This window comes from Protopterus annectens, chromosome 16.part0 (genome assembly GCF_019279795.1).
Source record: "Protopterus annectens isolate FY-2018-M chromosome 16.part0, PAN1.0, whole genome shotgun sequence".
NCBI classification, from domain to species: domain Eukaryota; kingdom Metazoa; phylum Chordata; order Ceratodontiformes; family Protopteridae; genus Protopterus; species Protopterus annectens.
Window position 1 is genome coordinate 80,881,607 of NC_056750.1, and position 25,382 is coordinate 80,906,988.

A 25,382-nucleotide genomic window follows, 5' to 3' on the forward strand; every position below is an offset into this window, starting at 1 on the left:
ACAAATTTAGATGAGGCCAATTGTTGGACCTGACCCCAATCCTCCAACAATTTCTCATCAATATTAGCTACCAAGGGTTGCACTCTCACTCGCAAACCACGTGGAGTTATCTTTTTAACGTGATAAGCCCTAAATAAACGCAAGTGCCAAACATTAGTACGAACCATCCTCATATGTCTGTTAAGTGAGTTAAAAAACATATCACATTTTACGTTCACATCCGAAACACTTGTATTGTTACTCAGTCCAGAAGATCCAGCCCCTAGACCAAATATGGACAAATCATCCAAATCAGAGGAAATCCCCTTAATAAGCGGTGATAATGCCATATTCAAACCACTCACACCAAAAACCCAGAAAGTGCACAGATCTGTGGTAGACAAATATAAACGAAACAGAAATAAATGTAAGGCAGCAATAATAAATTATTTAGTATCACATAAAGTGATATCTATAAGAAATAAGCCATCTGCAAAGAGGTATGCAATGAGAAAGATCAAATATCAGAAAAGTAATGACAAAAATGTCTGAAAAAGACAATACTGAAAGTAAGACAATATACAATAAACAGTTCAGGTTTCAAATACCTGTATACTGTGTATATGTCTTCAGCCAACACAAATGGCTCGGGTATATCAAATACAATAAGCAGTCCTATTAACCATGGAAAATCCACCTCTAAACTGCGTATTTGTACCCGTACTAATGAAAACGTATTGTTCTGGTGTGAAACAAACCAAATTGGCAACTACAGAAAGTATGCAAAAAATCTATCACTGGATACCAACTCTGCCAAATACAACCATATACCAAATCGCTGCCAAAACAAAAATCCTGTTTAGTTAATATATGTAGATCAACCTGCACATGGTAGGCATTGGTGTCATAAAAAAATCAAAAAAGAAAAATAATGTTAAGGATGTGAACAGTAAGAGCCAACTGCAAAAACAGTAGAAGTATGTGTAACAAATACAGGTACTTCAAAACCAACAAATATACATAACAACAAGAAAAAATCAACACAGCATCACAAATATAACCCTAACTATATAAATAACATGGAAAAATGGCTATCTAAATGAAGAAAAAACAAGTAATATGTTGCACACCTAAGGGAACCTAGTATATGACTGTACCAGGTAAACAGCATGTGACATGTATAGAAACAAAAAATCAAATGCCACAGTATAAAAATAATAAACAGTGCCTAACCAGTGTCCAAGGAAGTCCCATAGAAAAATGTCCACACATAGAAGTCTTGAAACAATTCAGCAACCAAAAATGTATCCGGCGACCGCAGCCACTATATGGAAAAAGCCACTATGTGAAATAAATCGACAATCCTAAGAAAAATGTCCACTAAATGTTGATAATGTCAAACAATGACTACCATCGGCGTATATACAAAGAACGCCAGTTCCTCGACCACACCAGGACCGCCGAAAGCCTTTACCGGTAAGTAAAAAACCGGAAGTGAAGCACATTCGAAAATGTGCGCAAAACCAAGAAGCAGGAAGTAACCGGGAGCTAAATAATTTCCTCGTTCATCCACCAAGGGCATAAGGTTTGTGTAAAGACACAAACCAATTCCGAAAATGCATCTGAGTTCAAAAAAATATAAATAGTAATGTACTGGCACAATCGCCAAGACACAGAACCACCGACTCCAAATAATAAACACAGCATCCGAACTAAGTACAATCCAACTGCAAAAACAGATGCACGTGAAACCCTCTTGCACGGCAGCAGGAACCAACAGGAAAAATGAAAGCCAGCAAGATGAGAAGGTGGCAAAACCATTTAATAAACCCGAAGGAAACAACCTCAGGGTTATGTCAAGATAGTATACATACAATACATCCAAACCGGTTTCGGCTCCACAGAGCCTTCTTCAGTGGATACAAATAGAAATGAGAACAATGCATTGAAGGAACATCTCATTATATATGAATCTACACACCTGATATAGAACAATTAACCAATCAAAAGAAAACATAAAAATCCATTCACCAAAACATTAAAAATGGTCATTAAGACCTGGTGGAAACAAAGCCCCCAGTTTAACTATACCTGATACCAGACTGTAGAATCTGGTGACAATGTGCACTCTTACCTGATACCAGACTGTAGAATCTGGTGACAATGTGCACTCTTACCTGATACCAGACTGTAGAATCTGGTGACAATGTGCACTCTTACCTGATACCAGACTGTAGAATCTGGTGACAATGTGCACTCTTACCTGATACCAGGCTGTAGAATCTGGTGAGAATGTGCAGTCTTACCTGATACCAGACTGTAGAATCTGGTGACAATGTGCACACTTACCTGATACCAGACTGTAGAATCTGGTGACAATGTGCACTCTTACCTGATACCAGACTGTAGAATCTGGTGACAATGTGCACTCTTACCTGATACCAGACTGTAGAATCTGGTGACAATATGCACTCTTACCTGATACCAGGCTGTAGAATCTGGTGACAATGTGCACTCTTACCTGATACCAGGCTGTAGAATCTGGTGACAATGTGCACTCTTACCTGATGCCAGGCTGTGGAGCTCACTGCAAAGGTGTCGTTGTAACCGATGGTCGAGGAAGAAGACACACGCTAGGAAATAGTAATTGTCACTGAGATTTGGTGGTACTCGTAATTCCTGTGGTGGCTGAGAGGGTTAAATGATGAGGTAATTGTGAGCTGCATGGGGTTATAAGGTGTGGTTAATTCCTATGGTGGCTGAGAGGGTTAAATGATGGGGCAGTTGTGAGCTGCATGGGGTTATAAGGTGTGGTTAATTCCTATGGTGGCTGAGAGGGTTAAATGATGGGGTAATTGTGAGCTGCATGGGGTGCTATCTTTGAGATACCATCTGAACAAATAGAAAAACAAGAAGGTGCACCATGTACTGCAAAACGTAAGAAAAATATATTTCCTCCGAATAGTAGAAACCACGTTTTTTATAAAACAAAAAAAAACAATTCAGCTGCAGGGTAGAAGTTAGCGCTTTCGCGTTATAGCAAACGCTTCATCAGACATAAAAACAATCAAGAAACCTCCCCTTAAATACACATAGTGATGTCACATCCCATTCAAATCAGCAAATCAGAACACAAATAATCAAAAAAATCATAAAAAATATAACAGGTAAAAAACAGATAAAAAACAAGATAGCATCCAATAAATAACATAATACAATATGAACTAATGTCTAAGAGGTCTATTAGCTAAAAATGGCTTAAGTGCTATTCTATCATTTAACCCAAACCTGTGAGCTTGCAGTTTGAGTATCCATTTAGCTTCCCTCTCTTCAGTAAGGTTTCTAACATTACCCAATCTGCTGTTTGTGAAAACCAATTCCAAGACCTGAAACCTGAAGCTATGGGAACATCCTTGGTCTATTACATGCTTAGCTAGGGCATTGGTGGTATTGCCCTTGCTAATAGCATAGAGATGTTCCCTAATGCATTCCCGTAAAGTTCTTGTTGTCATACCAACGTAAAAAACGCTGCAAGTCTGACATACGGCAATGTAAACTAAGTTGGTAGAGCTACAATCTGCATAGTGTTTGAAATTATAGGAACGTCATGTTATAGGATGTATAAAACAATCAGAACTGGAAATGTATTTGCATTGATTGCAAGAATTACAAGTAAATGTGCCTATTCTTCTTGAAGCTCTACTATTCTGGTGGCCCCTGTCATAACAGAGTAATCTATTGAGAGACAACATGTTCCTATAGGCTACTCAAGGTCTCTCATCAACTAAGCTCTTAATCCTTTCATCCACCATCAGAAGTCTCCAATTTTTGTTAATGACATCCAAAATATGATGGTTCCTTTTGGTGAACGGAATAACAATCCTGTTCACAAAGGATGTACTACTGATCGTATTGATGCGTTTATGGGGATACGACCTGTTGATCAAAGGTGCTCCTGTATCCTCCCTACAAAGGTCACCCATAGCAATGTCAGCAAGTACCTGTGTCTGATCATAACCTCTGGACATAAAATTCCTAGCTAATAGTGATTTATGATGGCCATAAGCACTGTTTTGAGATGTCAACTTAGAAACCCTGATTGTTTGATTTCTGACTATATTCTGGTGCACATGCCTGGGATGCATACTGTTCCGGTGCAACAGACTGTTCCTCCAACAGGGTTTCCTAAACAGCTCAGTATCAAAACCAATGGATCCCCTCATTATCCTAACATCCAAAAACTCAATCGCATCGATCGAATAAGAGCACTCAAAACAGAGGAAATCTGTTGTCTCATTCAAATAATTCACAAAGGCTAGCAATTGATCAATGGTACCATCCCAAAGTAAAAAAACATCATCTACAAACCTGTTGTAATATCTAAGATGTTTTGTGTGGTCAAGACCTGTATTGAAGACATATATATCTTCCCATTGTGCCAAAACCAAGTTGGCACAGGCGTTGGCACAAGGGGTGCCCATCGCGACACCTTTCGTTTGTAAAAAATATTTGTCATCATAACAGAGAACATTGTTCTCAAGAACAATCTCAAGAAGTGACATGCACTTAATGATTGTGCTGTTTGGTATTTTCTTCCGAATTAATAATGTCCTGATGTAATCCATGCCAACATCATTAGGTATTGACGTAAACAAAGACTTCACGTCAAGTGTAACTAGCAAATTGTGAATGTTGAAGAGAGAAGACTTACTGTAGGTAGCTAAATTCTCTAAAAAATGAGGTGTATCTCTTAGAACATGTTCCACATCTAAAACAACAGGTTTAAGCAGCTTGTCAAGGTAGATGGACAGGGGTCATTGTAACCGATGGTCGAGGAAGAAGACACACGCTAGGAAATAGTAATTGTCACTGAGATTTGGCGGTACTCGTAATTCCTGTGGTGGCTGAGAGGGTTAAATGATGAGGTAATTGTGAGCTGCATGGGGTTATAAGGTGTGGTTAATTCCTATGGTGGCTGAGAGGGTTAAATGATGGGGCAGTTGTGAGCTGCATGGGGTTATAAGGTGTGGTTAATTCCTATGGTGGCTGAGAGGGTTAAATGATGGGGTAATTGTGAGCTGCATGGGGTGCTATCTTTGAGATACCTTCTGAACAATTGCAGAGCAAGCATTGAGTAAAAGCTCTTTTAGGTTGCATTTAAAATCTTGTTGGCTATTTATTTGCACATTAAACGGCAGTAGAGTTTTTTTCTATTATTTTAATAGCCTATAGACTTTAAAATTCAAAATTTAGCCAGATGCCTAATGGATGAAAGGCTTTGTGCATAGCCGGTTTTAGGCACCAGCGAACCCTGCGGTCGCTGGGGGCCCCCTATTCCCTGGGGGCCCCCAACCATAGCAAGTTATCTTATCCTGATATTTTGTTACATCTGTAAAACCAACAAAAGCTAGTGCAGCAGTCTTGCATACTTAATAAATTATGAGGGTAATAACTCTTATTTATATCTCCTTTAAAATTCAAAGATATTTCTGGTTGTAGTAATGGTGCTTTGTCAAGTAACAGGCATCAGAATGCCATTAAATATTTTACTACTGACATAGTGCTCCTGGCTTAGTTAAACCCTGCTTTTGGAAATTTTCTCCACTAAAACTAACTACATAGCCAGCTTTTAGTCCCTGCAAAACCATAGCTGCAGGGGGCCCCTTAATCATCATTGTCTGGGTGGGGGCCCCACAAAAGCTGCTGCTGATTGGGGAAAAATGAGGAATGAAAATGCATTAATTTCCTAATTATGCTCTTTAACATGAACAGGGCTGTGATATGACCCTGTTAGGATGAAGATGATAATGAACATGAACAATATAAGCACTAGAGCGATCAGCAAGCCAGAGTGACTTACCTGAGTGCAAACTTTGGATTTTAAGAAGAGCTGATGCTTCCGATCATCAGGGATAGTTTCTCTTTCAGGTAGTTTTATAACTAATACCAGAACATCAGATACTATAACTCAATTTCTTTGCTTAAGAATTTAGTACAATCCCAAAAATAATAGAATAAATGCTCAGAATCATAAATATGTTTAAATATTTCTCTAATTCACTTAAAAGTTACTAGAATAACATATTTTGCATCAACATCTATTTTTGGAAAATAAGTATAAAACTCAGATGTCTGGATTGATTGACTGTAATCCTAAATGATTTACCAGCAAATCAGACTTTTTACGAAGGATAAAGCAAAAGTATGAACAAAATCAGGGAAGGTCTGTGAAAGTAGGGACAGTGACAAGTATGCATTACTCCTCAATGAGATAAATCTTACCGCTTCTGCTGTTTGACGACTGCTAAACAGCAGTGACTAATCTGTGGGGCAGTACCAGTGTTGCACAAGGCATTGCTGTTTGCTGAAATAAGTACATAACTAGTACTGCTGTGGCGTGTGTGTGTGTGTGTGTGTGTGTGTGTGTGTGTGTGTGTGTGTGTGTGTGTGTGTGTGTGTGTGTGTGTGTGTGAGTGTGTGTGTGAGTGTCATCACTGATTTTTATCTGTGCATGCACCCAATAATGCCAGGACACAGACATTATTCTTCTGTGTATCAGTAAAAAATGTACCTAACAACTAATTATATTTCAAAAGTAAGACATAACATATATCACAGAACATTCAGACACTTAGATATTCTGGAGTCTGGTTGCCCCACTCACCAGACTGTCTAACTTCATAATGGGGACTCCCTTTATCATCCTTGACTCTGTGGGGGCCCCCACCAAAGCTGTTGCTTGTTGGAGAAAAATGTATCAATTTTCTGAATACGCTGTTAACCTGAATGGTGCTGAGATATGACCCTTTTAGTATAAAGCTAATAATAGCCTCTGTTTACAACCACACCCATTCTAAAACCAGCCCTGCTCAAATGTGTGTGTGTACATAAAGCTGCTATGGGTTATGAGGGGCTAGAGATTGTATGAATATTACATCTTTAATTTTCATCAGTCAAACCTTAGAGGTGCACACATGAAGTCATTATAGCTTGTGTTTGAGCTGAGGGGAGTGTTTCTCACAGACCTCAGAGGTGTACAAAGAAGGTTACTATAGCTTGTGTAAGTGAGGTGTACTGCCTATTAGCAACAAATTTGAATATTACTGAAATCATCCTCACAATCACGTACTAGGCACATATACATGTGGCTACCTTTGACAGCTGGGGTGAAGAACATGCTATGTATATGTATATCATCAGTCACTTGAAATATATGACAAAGGCAATTTAAATCTCTGCTTTCATCCCAGTCTAACACCAGAGGGATGCATAGACAGTGACTTGTCTTTTAGAGGTTAGGGAGGTAGGCAGTATTTCCAGATAAGACTTAAATATGCTAACAACTACTGGCTTGTTAGTTTATAAGCTACAATGTTGTCAGCTTTGAAAATTAAGCCTTGGGCACAAATTATGCCTTGAAAGAAAAAATAAGACTGAAATTCTTTTTCTTCATAATTTTTATTTAGGCAACCATTAGAGTAAAATGTTGAGAAAATGCTCTAAAATGCATCCCAGACCATCTGTAAACCTGTGGCTTCTTGGGCCCTGACTTGAGTTATTTCCTAAATGGTTATTATTGGGCTGTCTTGTTCAGGAAAGGTGTGTTGAAGGATGCAAGGAAAACTAAAGCTGAACCACAACAGTGAATGTCTTTCCTTAATCATAATTTCTGTTCAAGCTATTATTGAATGAAAAGGTTGTGTAAAATGCACTTCAGAGCATATAGAAAGTTATGGCTTCTTGAAAAAGCTTAGAGTAAGGCAAAATGTGAGAAAAGGAAGAAAAAAGTAACGTGGATGGTGTGGGGAGCCCAAAAGGAGAAGGACTCAGAGGTGAGGACTGGAGGGTGTGTGTGTGTGTGTGTGTGTGTGGGGCGGGTGTTGAAATGGAGGTCCAGTCATCATTTAACTTTAAGTCCAGACCTGTACATAGACTTGTTGCAATGTATCACTGTTGCAACTAAGTGCCAGTAACTCTAACTGCCCCTTTGTTAGACGGCTCAACATAGTGATAGTGTGGCACATAGGCCTGTTGTAATGTAAAAGATTGTAGCTGCAGGTCTGTCTGTGGATACTACTCCTAAAAGTTTGCAGCATTAAATAAAGGGTTGCTTAGAATGGATGGCATTGTTAGGATGATACTTATACTGGAAGTGCCTAGGGGGCCCCCAGCTTGATATTTGCTGGGGGCCCCCAAAATGCTAACACCGGCCCTGCTTTGTGGTCTCATCTTAAAAGATGAACTACAATGTCACTCAAAAAGTATGCATATATATATATTTTTTCAGCAGTGTTGTTATTGGGAAATACACCAGTATACCAAGTAACCTTCCTTTTAGTCTTAGGGTTGTATGTAGTTTATACGTCATTTAGACAAATCACCATTACATTTCATTTTGACTTAATATTTTAAAGCAATGCAGTAACATGTTATTTGAGTAAAGTGTAATACCTGCATCATGCTTTTAATCATTATTTCCAAATAGGGCACCTCACTCTCATCTCAGGCAATCATAGGGGTTCAGATTAGTTTGCGGGGATCAGGAGAGAATCTTTGCATTTGAGACTGATGGGTGGCATTAGTAGAAGATGTTGCTCAGCCCCAAAGGGCCAAATACTAAAATTTATGTTAGTTGGTAACACCTGTTTTGCATTATGTTTACTCAGCAGTCTAAAATTATTTGCTATATGAATTTAGTTATCCATTACTAATCAGAAGAGGTACAATATGCCGACATATAGCTTTTTAAATTAGACAAGCTTTTTTGTCTATTGGCATGATAGTAAAACATTAGAGAAGGAAGCATTGAATACCCCTCTGTTTATATCAACAGCATCAGGTGCTTCCCGTGCTTTCCATGGATTTAATTTACAATATAGCACACTGTTTATCTGTCTCTACTCAAGCTGCAAATGATTTCTTACTTTTATTGCTTGTACCAATAATCTAACTATTGTCTTACATTTGCTTCACTTAGTGAGTTTGTACTCCTAGGCTGAGTCTGAAAATGGTCAAAATAAATGGTGATCTATTCTGGTTAACAAATACAAATAAATAAGCAAACAAACAACTACATAAAAAAATCATTTTATAATAACACAACTGGAGCTGTGCCCTAAAACTGGACTGGATGATTCACATACAAGAAATGTTATATCCTTTATTATATCAGTTTTTCTTCTTCTCTCCAAAGCTGCAAATGTATCTCACTCCACAATCTGAAACTTTTTTGCAGCTGTTGGCTCTAGGTCTCAAATTTGAGATCATGACAAAATACAGCCACCAGGATTATTTCTTTTGTAGCACTGCTGTCAAACTCTTACGAATATACACTCAAAGCAGACTAAGCTGATGTCAAGGTCATTAAAAGAGTTTCAACTGTGAATGTGTTTGAGCTTTCAACTATGAGTTATTTCAATCAAGCCGCCATAATGGCTTACTGCCAGGCAGGGTTCGACTCCAGTTTTGCTTGAGACAGAGCATAATCTAGTACAATTAGGAACTTATATTACTGTCCATATGACATCACACCTCAATAAAGTCAATACTGATACTACTGTTGACATTACATTACTCCAGGATATAGTCACTAGTGTTATATATATCACTGTCCTTATGACATCACACCTCAGTGAAGGCAATACTGATGCTACTGTTGACATTACATTACTCCAGACTATATTCACTAGTGTTATATATTACTGTCCATATGACATCACACCCCAATGCAGTCGATACTGACACTACTGTTCACATTACATTACTCCAGACTGTAGATACTCCTGTTATATATTACTGTCCATATGACATCACACCACCATGAAGTCAATACTGATAATACTGTTGACATTACTTTACTCCAGACTGCAGTCATTAGTGTTATATATTACTGTACTTATGATATCCGGCCCCAATGAAGGCAATACTGATACTACGGTTGACATTACATTACTCCAGACTATAGTCACTGTGTTATATATTACTGTCCATATGACATCACACCCCAATGAAGTCAATGCTGATACTACTGTTGACATTGCATTACTCCAGGATATAGTAACTAGTGCTATATATTACTGTCCATATGACATCACACCCCAATTAAGTCAATGCTGATACTACTGTTGACATTGCATGTCCATATGACATCACACCTCAATGAAGTCAATACTGATACTACTGTCAACATTACATTACTCCAGACTGTAGTCACTAGTATTATATATCACTGTACTTATGACATCACACCTCAATGAAGGCAATACTGATACTACAGTCGACATTACATTACTACATACTGTAGTCACTAGTGTTATATATCACTGTCCTTATGACATCACACCTCAATGAAGGCAATACTGATACTACTGTTGACATTACATTACTCCAGACTATAGTCACTAGTGTTATACATTACTGTCCATATGACATCATACCCCAAATTAAGTAAATGCTGATACTACTGTTGACATTACATTACTACAGACTGTAGATACTCCTGTTATATATTACTGTCCATATGACATCATGCCCCGATGAAGTTAATACTGTTACTACTGTCAACATTCCATTATTCCAGATTGCAGTCACTAGTGTTATATATCACTGTCGATATGACATCAGGCCCCAAAGAAGTCAATACTGTTACTACTGTTGACATTACATTACTCCAGACTGCAGTCACTAGTGTTATATATCACTGTCCATATGACATCACACCCCCATGAAGTCAATGCTGACACTACTGTTGACATTACATTACTCCAGACTGCAGTCACTAGTGTTATATATCACTGTCCATATGACATCACACCCCCATGAAGTCAATGCTGATACTACTGTTGACATTACATTACTCCAGGATATAGTCACTAGTGTTATATATCACTGTTGTTATGACATCACACCCCCATGAAGTCAATGCTGATACTACTGTTGACATTACATTACTCCAGGTATAGTCACTAGTGTTATATATCACTGTTGTTATGACATCACACCCCCATGAAGTCAATGCTGACACTACTGTTGACATTACTTTACTCCAGGATATAGTCACTAGTGTTATATATCACTGTTGTTATGACATCACACCCCCATGAAGTCAATGCTGACACTACTGTTGGCATTACTTGGCATTACTTTACTCCAGGTTATAGTCAGCAGTGTTCCTGTTACTTTCCACTCATCACCACTGACGTTACTGCAAGCTTTACTTTCCATTTTGACATATTTCATTCAAGTTTCTTATAGCACATTCACTAGCATCACCTTCAATATGATGTTTGTCTCAGTGTAGACACTGCTGACATTATTGTCTATATGACATCACACTCCACTGAATTCAGTGTTAACATCACTCTCTTTATGACGTCACACCTCAGTAAAAGAAATCAAACATTAAAATCTGCAATATGTCACATAATGGTTAAAATTATAGTTAATGTCAATGTCCATATTATGTCACAACTCACTGACATTAATGAGAGCTTCAAAAACACAGCTACACTATTTATAAAAGGCAAAACTAAGGCCTGGCCTTGTGGTGTAGAGGGGAGGAGACCTGACTACAACTGAGATCATCTTTAAACAACGAATAACACAGACACTCTAGGAAGACAATCAGGGAAGAGCATTAATTCAAGTACAAGAGCTTAAGTGCACTGGCAACATCTGATGGCTCCTTGACAGATAGCCACACAGGAAGTGCTGCCCCCTACCCTGACAGAGTGCAAAGGTAATCCAGAGGGCTCGAGTGAAATCTGGTATCCTACCTAACAAGAAACAGAGTAGAAAGGCTGTGTTCATGTTCTAATGACGTTACATAAGAACACTCATCCATCTACCTACTTAACTGAATAAACTACTGAAAACTTCAACAAGAACACTTGTCCATGTGCCTACTTAACTGAATAAAGTACTGGAAATTCCAACAAGGTATCTTTATTCCCCATCAGGGAAGGTATCAGAGAGAGAACCTCTCCTAGATCTGTTAGCTAAAGTGATTTTAACTGGACTTATCTTTTGTACTCTGTTTCTGCTTTGACAGAGGACAGATGTCCAGAATTTGTTCAGTCAGACCAACAGAGTAGCTCTCTTCTTGAAATAGGTTGAGCTAACTAAAAGTAGTTCATAGTCAAAGGGCAATTAATATTTCTTCCCCATTAGAGAACAAAGGTTTCAGGCTTTGAAATCAAACGATTGAGCTGTCTGCTTATATTTTTACTCAGAAGATAATATAGGTGAGAGCCAGAAATGAAAGTTTGGTGAAGACATATTCCAAGGTGTTAAAATGACAGACTGAACTCTGGAACCCCTCAGGCAAAGAACGTGCAGCTGGGATGGGTCTCTGCACAACCTCTCTCCTGTACTCCCTACAAAAAATAGTTCACATTGCAGAGGTAATCAAAGTCTTTTTGAAGTGGAGTTTTGACTCCCATTTCCTGACATCTCTGAAGCAGCAGTAACATATTGTAAGCGTGCAAGATGACTTAAAGGTCAGGCTAATCTATAGGGATATTCAGTTGAATAGCAGAGGTTTCAGCACAGGGTCTTGTTGGATTCTAGCATCTAAGGAAGCAGGCATTAGTGGGCCACCATTCGTTAACCCTACGAGATCACTCAGATATATCTTGTTGTGCAGCTGTAGGGAGAATCGAATCTAAGCAGTTTATTTCATTTAATACTTTTGTCTCTCTAACAACAGCAATGCAAGATTTTCTCAGAACAGTGTGGAACACATAAAAACAACCTTTAAACAGAAACTCAGTATTCAAATTCTAAAACAAAGTTAACTATATTATAGTATTGCTGAAATTAATTACTATCTACAAAATAAATAAAATGCACTGTTAAAAAACTTGCTTTATGCGTATAATAAATATACCGCAGAAAAAACATAACCCATTTCGGCTTCCCTTCACATGTTTGAGGTAAAATTGCTGAAACGTCAGTAGTCCACAAAAAAAAAATTAAAAGGAAAAAAGACAAACAGCATAATGCTGAACTCGTTTTCCCTGCAGGAAAAAAATTGCCAGTGAGGTTTTTAAATTGTGCACTGGCAATGAGTCACTTCTGTAGGCAGCTTTCTCCCTTCTTCAAGTTGGTGCAACAGTGGAGGTGGTATATAGGTATATATAAGTCTGGGAGCTGCAGGGGCAGAAGGACAACACAATAGTCACATTCAAAATAACTGATTGTACATCTGAATAACTTTTAATATCCAGTTTTACTTACCTGGCTATTTAAACACAGTAGTGTCTGATCAGATAGATTTACCTTTATATCGTCGATCCCGATATGGGGCGAAACGACTTCTGTGAATTTTGAAATGTCGAATTCTGAATAAGCAAACGACAAAACCTCGCCCCTTTTTGGCCCATGGTAGCAATGGGGTGGAGGTGTGTCGCGGCCAGAAACGTTGAATGTTTTTCGACATTTAAAATTTTTCACGGTTTTGGTTTGCGTAAAACGAGTCAATGAAGTGGCCGGTCGACAATATAAAGGTAAACCGATCAGATATATGATATCCTCAAGCCATCATGTCATTGACTGTCGAAAATGAACCAGAGCCATCGTCTGGCTATGATGACTTAAAGCAGCAGACAGAGTGAGACTGGAGCGGACCGATTAAGATAATAATGTGCATTTTTCTAACAGCACAATGGAGTTGTGGGGTTGGGGGTGTGGCAGTATGGCCCCCTCATTTACTAAATCATTTGTATTGGAATAGAAAAGACATTTTCTCTCTAAGCTGGATTCATACAATTCTTTTCATTTTTACATGCTGTTCATTGACAAATTATCTGTTATACAGACAGAAGCTGAACACATTTTCTGCATTATATTTTTTGATAAAAATACAGTGGATGTGCGCACATACTCACACACACACACACACACACACACACACACACACACACACACACACACACACACACCATCAGACTGTTGGTGCCAAAAAAAAGGGTAGACCTTCATGTACCAAATACCCGGTATCTGTTCAATGTTTAGAGATTGACATTGCTATTTTTTATTTTAATTTTCATTTTAAGCCTTTTTACAACTTAGTTAGACATGTGTTGCATGATTTTTTGCACTTTTGAATTCAGAAAAGGATCCACAATCCTTCAAGTGAGGAAGTGCTTTATCATGTCAGCCCTGGGCCTATAGCCAGTTGGCAGTTCCATCTAATTTAGGATTGCTAAAGTATGAACATCTAACCATCTGTCCATCCATCCATAACTCCCTTTTATGCATTTATACACATGGGTTCAAGGTGTCACATCAATAGTGACCATCATCTAGAGCCACAGTGATAAAACCATGACTATTCCAGAAAATTATCACCAGAGGCTCTTTTTGGTAGTAATAACAATATATATTCTTCACAATTAAAGATGGACACATGAATCCATGGAGAAATGAAAACAGAATCTCTGAGGGCAAGTAAAGTGGAGTTATTGAGTAATCTAGACTGCCCATCTTCCTAGCTTCATAGAGATGAAAGGGAGACGGTGGTGTGTAGATCTCCAGTGTTTCCCCCATGCTGTGAGCCACCTTGGCATGTAGATGTCCAGTGTATTATCCCCATGCTGTGAGCCACCTTTGTGTCTAGATGTCCAGTGTTCTGCCCCATGCTGTGAGCCACCTTGGCGTGTAGATGTCCAGTGTATTATCCCCATGCTGTGAGCCACCTTTGTGTCTAGATGTCCAGTGTTCTGCCCCATGCTGTGAGCCACCTTGGCGTGTAGATGTCCAGTGTATTATCCCCATGCTGTGAGCCACCTTTGTGTCTAGATGTCCAGTGTTCTGCCCCATGCTGTGAGCCACCTTGGCATGTAGATGTTCAGTGTTCCACCCCATGCTGTGAGCCACTTTCTCTTTATTGATGTGTAGTTTATATATTTATTTGCTGATTTATTTATTGTTCATTAACTGTGATGGAACCGGGTCATGACCCCTTTCAGCCACTACCAGGGGAATAGGATTTGATCAAATACACATACATACATGCAAATATTTCAAGCACAGGCATTAATGCCATTCTAGCCTGCCAATATACCAAAACACTTGTTCCCATAATAAGTATCCAGGCTGTTGCTAAAAATATCTAAACTAGTACTTCCTTTAATGTAATTTGGTAGTCTGTTCCATGCATCAGCTACTCTGTCAGAGAACCAATTAGTACACTTCTTATTCCTATAGAATCTTCTGCATAGGTTATCTGACGATTCTCTAGTACTTTTTGTTAACCCCAAAAATTCCCAGAGGTGGTTGTCTCTAAATGCCCTATATACCTGAATACAGTCTCCTCTTAAATATCAACAAGAGACAATGTACAAGTTCAAATATTTTAGTCTTAAATATAGCTTACATTTTCGCATCTATGAATGCCCTTGGTATATTTCCACTGTACTATTTCCAGTTTACTCATATTTGTTGTCTTATAGGGTTTCCATATTGTTATTCCATATTCAAGGTTGGATCTAATTTAACTAACACACAATGACTTTATCATTTTTTATTTCCTATACTTTATAAACCTTTTTATACAACCTATAGTTCTACAGCTATCATTAACCAATTGGTTGGTAAGATTACAAAAGCTCATAGCTGGATCTACCCATATACCCAGGTCCTTAAATGGGTCTCCAGTTTCAATCACTGAGTGCTATATTAAATATTCACCTTTCAATTTATGTCTCCCAAATCTTATATGCTTAGTTTTTCATGTATTTATCAGCATATTATTCTCCTGTGCCCAAATGGTCAATTTAGTCAAGTTATTTTGCAGACATGCGTTATCTTTAACACATGTAATCAGCTTACCCAATTTCAGGTCTTCTGCATATAGACTGTAGAACACCTCAGAAGAAAAAGATATCTGAGTGATGCAATCTAAACAATTAAGGGCTTAGGGAAAAGCCCTATGGGACACCCTGACTGTACCCAAGACTTTCACCCGTCCAATTGCTGTATGATACTTGCCATGTCCTATTTGTAAGCCATGCAGCTATTCATCTTATCAAGAGTATATCAATATCTAGTTGTTCTAATTTATTGATCAGTGTTTTGTGTATGACCCTGTCAAATGCTGAAGTTAAATCTATATAAATTACATCACAGCACAATTTTCACTCATAGCTGTTATTATATTGTTATAGAACATCATGTTACAGGTGGTAATAGATCAATTTCCAACATTTGCATGCTGATATATCGTTTCAAGTCCCAACCTATCCAGTTCTGACAATAAGTTATCTAATATTACTTTCTCCAGTATTTTTCCACAACATGAAAGTAGACTTAAGGGTCTATATGACTGGATTTGTCCTACTGTCCTTTCCCTTAGAGACAGGTTTAATAATCGCATGTCTGCAATCTTGAGGAATCTGCCCATATTTATATAACCTAGTGAATAATAAATATAATGGTATCATAAGTTCTTGTTGAAGTGTTCACAGGGCATTGTTACTAATTCCGTCCCCTCCCTGTGCTTTGTTTGGATCCAGTTTGCATGGTTCTTTTTCAATATAATCTAATTTGAATCAAACATCTGAGGTTAACTGGGTGCCACTAGGGCAACTTATCACCCAATGACATGCAGTGAAGTTACTGATACCGTCCCGTAAGAGGTTATAATTTGTGTACTGTTCTGCAAAGGTAGTATTATATGTAGCATGCTTGCATCTGTGTTTGTGAGGCATCTGGTGTGCATGTCTGTTTCTGTTAAGGAGCTTTGCTTATGTAGGTATGTGTGATGTGGGTTTGGTTGGAGTTGGAGGTGAGGTGTACATGTTGGCAATGTATCATATGTTTGCAGTGAAGATGTGGATGTTCTTGTATGCACAGGACACTTGTTCAACATTGCAGTCATTACTTTGGTCTTGCACATCTACAATGCCTGTCAAACAACCATACAGCTAATAGATGAGTTGTGCAATGGTGTGGACACAGTGTTGTGTTCTGGAAACATAAATGTACAGTATTACATAACTAGGACATGTGGTAGGAACAGCTACATTGCCCAAAGGTGGCCACTCCTCTGCAGTAGGCCTCACAGCCATGTCACGCAGAACATTACCATGATGCTGTTGATGGGCACGATGCATGACTTGCTGTGATACTGCCACCTAACATGGACAAATGTCACTGTGGTGTTTGCCACATCAACCTCAGGCATCTATGTCATCTGACATGCAACATTATATTGTGATGCTACAGCTGTGCTACTAATCGACATCAGATCAGTGCCCAGTCAAATCCTACAAGGCTCAGAACCCAAGTCAGAATACATGCAAAACTCAAATGACTGGTTTGGTTGCTAATCAAGGCATCTGCCTGGAAAAGGCTACAACAAGCCTACAAATGCTTGCATCATCTGGGACAAGTGTGTGGATCAACACACTGGCTGTGGCCTGCTTCATATCTTGAGCTTGATGGTAATGTTTTGCACCAGGTGAGAAACAGAGAATAGGAGCTTTGTATCCCAACAGAGTGATGGCATGGTGAGACCAGCAGTAGTAGTAACCAGACATCAGCAATCCTGGCTACTCCCCTATTTTCAGCGGTCATCACAAGTTAATTCTCTGTTTTCAATAGGAACTGCTTGAATAGTGTCTGAAGTCAGAATAACTGCCTAAATACTCCATCCTTAGGTTTATATAGTGTACATATTAGTTTCCCCTACAGTGTTTAACAGTGCTCTGTACAAACTGAGACAGCTTGGGTTACATTTATCTTGGAAACCATGATGGAAATAACTCCAATAAGGAGCGGCACATATGACCTTTCAGGACCTCTGGATTTAGTATTTCACTGTAGCCACTAAACAGGCATTGTGTTTCTGGAATGAGAACAGCAGCAGTCGTCCTTCTGCACAAGCTGAAAGGCCAAGTGGCATAGTGGTCAAGGTGTATGCCTTTCAACCGCAAGGTTTGATTCTCACCACTGGAAGGAGCTTTACAGATTGACAAAGGGGGCCCATCTACAGACACTGGTAGATAATGAATAGAAATGTAGTGCAACCACAAACACGGGACCAGACACAGTTTGTTTTAGTCATGGGCAGATCATGGCTACCCTCGTTGGTGGACCTATTTGATAAGGTTAACAAATCAATGGATGAGGGAAACATGAGTCACTCCACCTACCATAGCCTGACAAGGCATTTCATTGCTGATTAACCCAAGTGGTTAGATACAAAATAGTATGTCAGCCAGTGGATAACCAACTGGCTGACTGACAGGATCCATGATATTACCAATGAGGAGTCCCCCTCTACAATGAGGCCAGTCACCAGCGGACTCCCTCACAAACCATTCCTCACATTGCGCCTTTAAGGCAATAACATCTCTGCTGGTGTGGCCACTGTCAGTGGTCTGTGGCTGACTAAATTTGCTGATGATTGCAAATGAGAAGCTGTCATTGCGTCCCACACTGACACAAATGTTATCCAGGAGGGAGTGACACAGACATAGAGTTGCTGTTAGAGGCATGGACTAACAGTAAATCCCAAGAATTGCACAATACTATCCTTTGAGGAGTGATCCAGCCATTGTAACTATTGTATTGACAGCACACCACCTACAGTTGACCCAGTAGTCAGGGACTTATAAACACATTGACAGTGATCTAGCCTTTGACTGAAATGTGTCAGTAATATTGGGTAAAGCATTCCATGTAGTGCAACCTGTAAACAAAGGTAGGGCAAGTAAATCCAAGGTAGTTATTATCCCACTGTATTCAGCATTCATCAGACCTATCACTGAGTGCATTGCCACTGTTGCCATTTAACCAACTAGGCATATCCGACAACTGTAGCAGCCACAGAAGTTCCCAGTAAACCACTATGCAGTGTATCTAACATGTCATATGGAGACTGCATTAAGGCCCTATCTATGTATTCTGTCTCCAACATACCTTAGAGGGGAAGGTGTATAGCTGCCATACAGGGGGTTTCAGAACCCACTGTGGACCTCCTGCATATCCACAAAACAACTAGCACCAGAATTACCTGTTCTCCAGACCTACACCTTCCTGTGATATAAATGGGACATGCTAGAGAGAGAGAAACTCCGCCAGGGACGGTCCCAAGCCCGTCTGAAAAAGGAGGAGGGTTGGGCTTAGGGTTAGCAACCCCATCCCATAAAAAACAAATTGCTACAAAAACACCAACTACAGGAAACACAGACAATCTTGTCTTGGAAGAGGAGAGTTCTTCAAATGGAAGATTTATGAAGTTTTGTGGCCAAAGCCAAAGCTGAAAGGACGCCACAAAGCAGAGTACCCTTCTCTCTACCAGGAAAATAAACATTGGCACATGGAATGTCAGGACCATGTATGAGCTAAGCAAGGCAGCCCAAGTGGCAGCAGAAATGAGAAATAACAACTTGAGTTTGTTGGGAATCAGCGAGACAAGGTGGACAGGGGCTGGTCAGTGTCGATTATCTACAGGAGAGTTGTTGCTTTATTCTGGACATGAGGACAGTGAAGCACTTCACTCCCAAGGGGTTGGTCTTATGTTGGCTAAACAGGCCCAGAGAGCCCTGATTGGATGGGAAGCACATGGCCCTAGGATCATCACAGCTTCATTCCGTACAAAGAAGAAAATTGTAATGAATGTGGTCCAGTGCTACGCACCAACTAATGACAGTGAAGAGGAAGATAAAGATCAGTTTTATGAAAGACTGCAGCAGATCCTCGAGACCTACCCAGACAAAGACCTTACTATCCTTATGGGTGATATAAATGCCAAGGTCGGATCCAGTAACATAGGATATGAGCAAATCATGGGTACACATGCTCTGGGAACAATCAACGAGAATGGTGAAAGGTTTGTTGATCTATGTGCTCTCAACAATTTGGTCATTGGAGGCAGCATTTTTCCCCACAAACGGATACATAAAATACATGGGTCTCCCCTGACTATACAACAGAAAACCAGATAGATCACGTATGCATCTGTAGAAAGTTTAGAAGAACATTACAAGATGTCAGAGTGAAAAGAGGAGCAGATGTAGCATCTGACCATCACTTGCTGGTGGCTAGACTGAAGCTAAAGCTAAAAAGAACCCAGGTTCAAGAGTCATCTAGGAGAATCAAATACAATGTTCATCTATTGAAAGATTCTCAGACAAAAGAACAGTTCAACATTGCACTGAAGAACAAATTTGAAGTGCTACAAGAACTAGTTGAGGAGGGTGGAGTAAACAACTCATGGCAGAATGTGAAAAAGGCTGTAGACTTAGCTTGTCAAGAGACACTGGGACCTGAAAAGTATCATCAGAAAGAGTGGATCACTGCAGAAACACTGGTAAAGATAGAAGACAGAAAGAGGAAGAAGGCAAAAGTAAATAACAGTAAAACCAGAGCTTCAAAGAGCAAGGCCCAAGACGAATATGCAGATGCCCACAGAGAGGTCAAAAGATGCATTAAAATAGACAAGAACAGTTATGTGGAACAGCTGGCAGTTGAGACAGAACTGGCAGCTTACAGTGGTAACACAAAAATGTTGTATGATATCACCAAGCGACTTTCAGGAAAGTACAGTAAGCCAGAGAGACCTGTTAAAGATAAGCAAGGGAAAACCATCAATAGTATAGAACATTAACTGAAAAGGTGGGTGGAATACTTTGAAGAACTTCTAAACAGACCGTCACCTCTAAACCCTCCAATTATTGAACCAGCCAATGAAGATATATCAATCAATTGTGAAAAGCCGAGCAAGGAGGAGATCAGGAAAGCCATCATCCAAATGAAAAATGGGAAAGCGGCAGGACCAGATAACATCTCAGCAGAGGCCCTTAAAGCAGACCTGAATACATCAGTGGAGATGTTGTATCCACTCTTTGAAAGAATCTGGGCAGAGGAAACTGTTCCTTCAGAATGGAAAGAGAGCCATCTCATTAAGCTTCCCAAGAAAGGGGACCTTAGCAAATGCGACAACTATAGAGGCATCAATCTTCTATCAGTTCCAGGAAAAGTTTTCAACCGTATCCTTTTGGAAAGGATAAAGGACATCACTGACAAAAAGCTGAGAGAAGAGCAGGCAGGCTTCTGAAAAATAGATCGTGTACTGATCAAATTGCAATGCTCAGAATAATTGTGGAACAGTCAGTTGAATGGAACTCACCATTGTATATCAACTTTGTTGACTTTGAAAAGGCGTTTGATAGCGTGGACAGAGAGACACTGTGGAGCCTTCTGAAGCACTATGGTATACCAACGAAAATAGTAAATTTGATAAAGAACTCATACAATGGTCTATCATGCAGGGTTATACATGGAGGGCAGCTCTCTGAAAGCTTTCAAGTAAAAACTGGGGTCAGGCAAGGATGCTTACTGTCACCATTCTCTTCCTGTTAGTTATCGATTGGATTATGAAGAAATCTACTGCAGGACAGAAAAATGGGATCCAATGGACCCTATGGAGTCAGCTGGAAGATCTGGACTATGCTGATGACCTCGCTCTCATCTCTCACAGCCAGCAGCAAATGCAAAAGAAGACAGATTTGGTGGCAGTTACAGCGCTAGAGGTGGGTCTTAACATTAACAATCTGAAGACAAAGATCCTTAAATTAAACTCCACAAATACTAACCCTATCACTCTGCAAGGGAAGCCACTGGAGGAAGTGCAGTCCTTTACCTACCTTGGCAGCATGATTGACAAGCAGGGCGGATCAGAAGCTGATGTCAGGGCAGGGATAGGAAAAGCAAGAGCAGCCTTCATACAGTTAAATAGGGTCTGGAAAACAAGAGAACTATCCTTGATCAACAAGATAAGGCTGTTTAACTCTAACGTGAAGTCAGTACTGCTGTATGGGGCAGAGACCTGGGGGTTAAACAAGACCACCACTAAAAAACTTCAGACATTTACAAATAGCTGTCTCAGGAAGATTCTACAGATTCGATGGCCAGACACTATTAGCAACGCCACCCTTTTGGAAAGGACCAACCAACTTTCGATTGGGGAAGAAGTTAAGAGGAGGAGGTGGAGATGGATCGGGCATACTCTTCGCAAACCAGCAAACAATATTACAAGACAGGCATTGCGCTGGAATCCTCAGGGGAAGAGAGGAAGAGGCCGCCCACGAAACACCTGGAGGTGAGACTTTGAGGCAGATGCTAAGCTTAGAGGCTACACATGAAACCAAACAGAACAGTTGGCCCAGGACAAGATTTGGTGGAGAGCTGTAGTTGGTGGCCCATACCCTGTCAAGGGTGACGGGCATAAGTAAGTAAGTAAGAGAGAGAGAGTTATATAATCCAGAGACTGCACCTTATATGGAACAGGATCCCAATCCATGTGAAGTAGAGTTCTGCCTAATGCAAATCAAGTGCACATTACACATTTGGATGGGGAACAGGACAATCACACATGGTTTAGTATCAGTGTCTGGAATGGGCACAGATAAAGTGATAATTGTTCATCTCCAATACCCTAGCCTATAGATGTTTCAACACCCAAAACCCTGCTTACACTCTTCCAGGGTATCAGCCCTTTTCACAGATTAGGGATGAATGGCTAGGCTGCAAGTAGCTCTTGTGTTCATTTGCCTATCAAACACATAAGAACACATGTTCCAATGTCCCTATAGTTGCTTACCTTTCGGCTGACGTTTTCTTCTGTACTGACATTAAGTCCTGTGCTCTGCCATTGATGGTTTGATTGTACCTGTGTAGGCATATCTGTGTCTTACAGAATCCTGAAAGAGAACTGTAGACATTTCCATGAGACACCTTTCATTGTGGGACCACAAAGCCATTTCTACAGCATCCATGGTTATGTAACCACATGATATGAATCTAGGCTCATTATAAATGGCATTGTGCAATATCTGTAAATGACCAGAACAAGTAGCATGCAAAAAGACACAATGGATGATAGATCATAGTGATGTAGATAGTCACCCTGTGCATCAGACACAGAGCTCATAGTGATGTAGATAGTCACCCTGTGCATCAGACACAGAGCTCATAGTGATGTAGATAGTCACCCTGTGCATCAGACACAGAGCTCATAGTGATGTAAATAGTCACCCTGTGCATCAGACACAGAGCTTTATTTCCCTGCATCCATGAGAAAGATGACAAGGATGTGGCACAGGTATCATCACTTGCACAGGGTGTTGTGTAAGGGTGCAGGAGGCCTAGGCTAACCAAATAGGTTGACATGCATTTGTGTCAGTCAGGAAGGGAAGCAGGCAAGATGAAGCATGGATATGTGTTGTGTGTGTGTCTGTAGGTAACCTGATTTTGGCAGTGGTGTATGAGAGTGTGCATGCACACAGCCAATCTCAGTGCTAGACCTATGTGTCTGTATGTTGGACAGCTGTGAGCCATACATGGTAGAGCTGACAGTTCATTGTCTCCACCCCTAAACATGTGAACTAGCTCTGCCAGGAGCTGCACTGGCACCTCCACACCAACAGTCAGATGCTGTGCTGCTACCTGAGGGTGATGGCTGTCTGCTGGGAATGTGTCCTCCATGGGAACACCCAGGACCATGAGTCCATGGTCTGCCACATCTTAGTGTGGACAGCACACTCCCCTCTGCAGAGATGAATGTACTGCCACTACAGGAGTATGATTGTGCACGGCCACATGAACTCTCAGCAGATGTAGTTGCTGACCTAGTTGATGAGGCCAATGCTCAACTCCAACCAGATGTCCATTACAGACACTGTACATTCTGAGAATGATATTGTGTAATCTGTCTGGGACCAACAGCTTTCCACTGTCTCAGTCAACCATCCCAGGGTATCACCGACATGGTGGAGGCAGTCACAGATGTCAGACTGTGCTGTAGCCATAACCCTGAAAATTATGTGGGTGTACCTTTTGGAATGTGCCTGTCCCTCCATGATGGCCCTAACACTCACCAACTGAAACATGATGAGACATCTGCAACAGGTGGTGGAGGGACGGCAGGCCTCCCATGAGCACCCCTATCAATCTACCTTGGTGTAACCTAATCAACTGTTTGGCTGTGGCCAGTGTCAACACTCCCTACAGCATCAGTAGCCACATGTTCCTGTTCAATGTCCACACCCTCTGACTGTCCAATATCTGTGGCCACAGGGGACTGGGTATGCATAGGCATACTGGCTGTGTACGGGGCATATGAGGGCGGATGAGGGATGTCAACCTCTATGTCAGATTCAGCCTCTGCAACCCTCAGCTGTGCCCTCAATTTGGCCACTATTATTATCAGAGTCTGAAGAGACTCCGACATCAGGTTGTGAAGGGGGCAGAGAAGAGACCCTCCCCCATAATCACCTGTGAAACAAAGGGTGCAGTATTACATTAATACTCTTTCTACTATGCTATGCATTACTATGTTGCAATATATGTTATGCTGTATACACTACTATCAGTATCACAGACTTATCTAACCTCCAAGCTGTAAAGAGTAGGACAAGAGGACATAATAGTCTAACCCAAATCTGTAGTTACCAGTAAATAAAAGCTGTTTAAAGAAGAATCTCATGATCAATACCTAAATGATGTCCAGCGTGGACATTTTGAAAAACCCATGCACAGCTGCCACATCTGGCAATCTGTGCTATCCTGACAATACTTGCAAATCTATCACTGTTGGTGCACCTACAGGGTATAGGTATGAGTGTAAACTGTGTGCAGTCAGAATCTATCACTACAGTTGGCAATCAGGCAGACAGTACATCAATCCAGCCATCAGGCCTGCAAAGACAATTTAGCATATACATTTCACTAAATATACATGTGTAAGAAAACAGTGTTGTGCTTACCAGGAACAGGATCATGGCCTTGTCTAATTCCTGACATTACTGAAAAGATTTGAGGGAGAGGTAATGTAAGCAGCTATGCATGTTACATTATGACAGGGAATATGTCAAAATATCTATTTACTGAAGCTACTATGTAAACTGGTATGTTGCTCACAATCTGGCCTTCTCAATCTACAGATGACCTCTTTTCCCCCCAAAATAAAACCTCACACCCACTTCAAACTATGTACACACTGACACACTAATGCTACAACATTACAATGATAATCCTACTAAGCATACCTGGATGATCCTGTGGTATTGAAATGGTGGCACCCACATCCACAACATACTGTGTGATGGATGCCTGGGAGCTGTCTTGTGTATCTAGGGTCACCAGGAGTTCTTCAGTCGCCAGCAATGGTTGTTCTGCAGCTGACCCTCCAACAGTGACACCACAATCCCTGGCTATGTATGCTGCTCTTCTGTGTGTGGTCTGAATCATGTTGGTGGCACCGTATTGCACCTGCTCATATGTCTTGCTCTAGTGACCAACTGCATTTACATTCTGGAGCAGGTCGGCCCACTGTGCAGCCCACTTCTGTCTGTCGGGCCTCCACCTTGACAGTAGGATCTCATAATGCTGCTGCA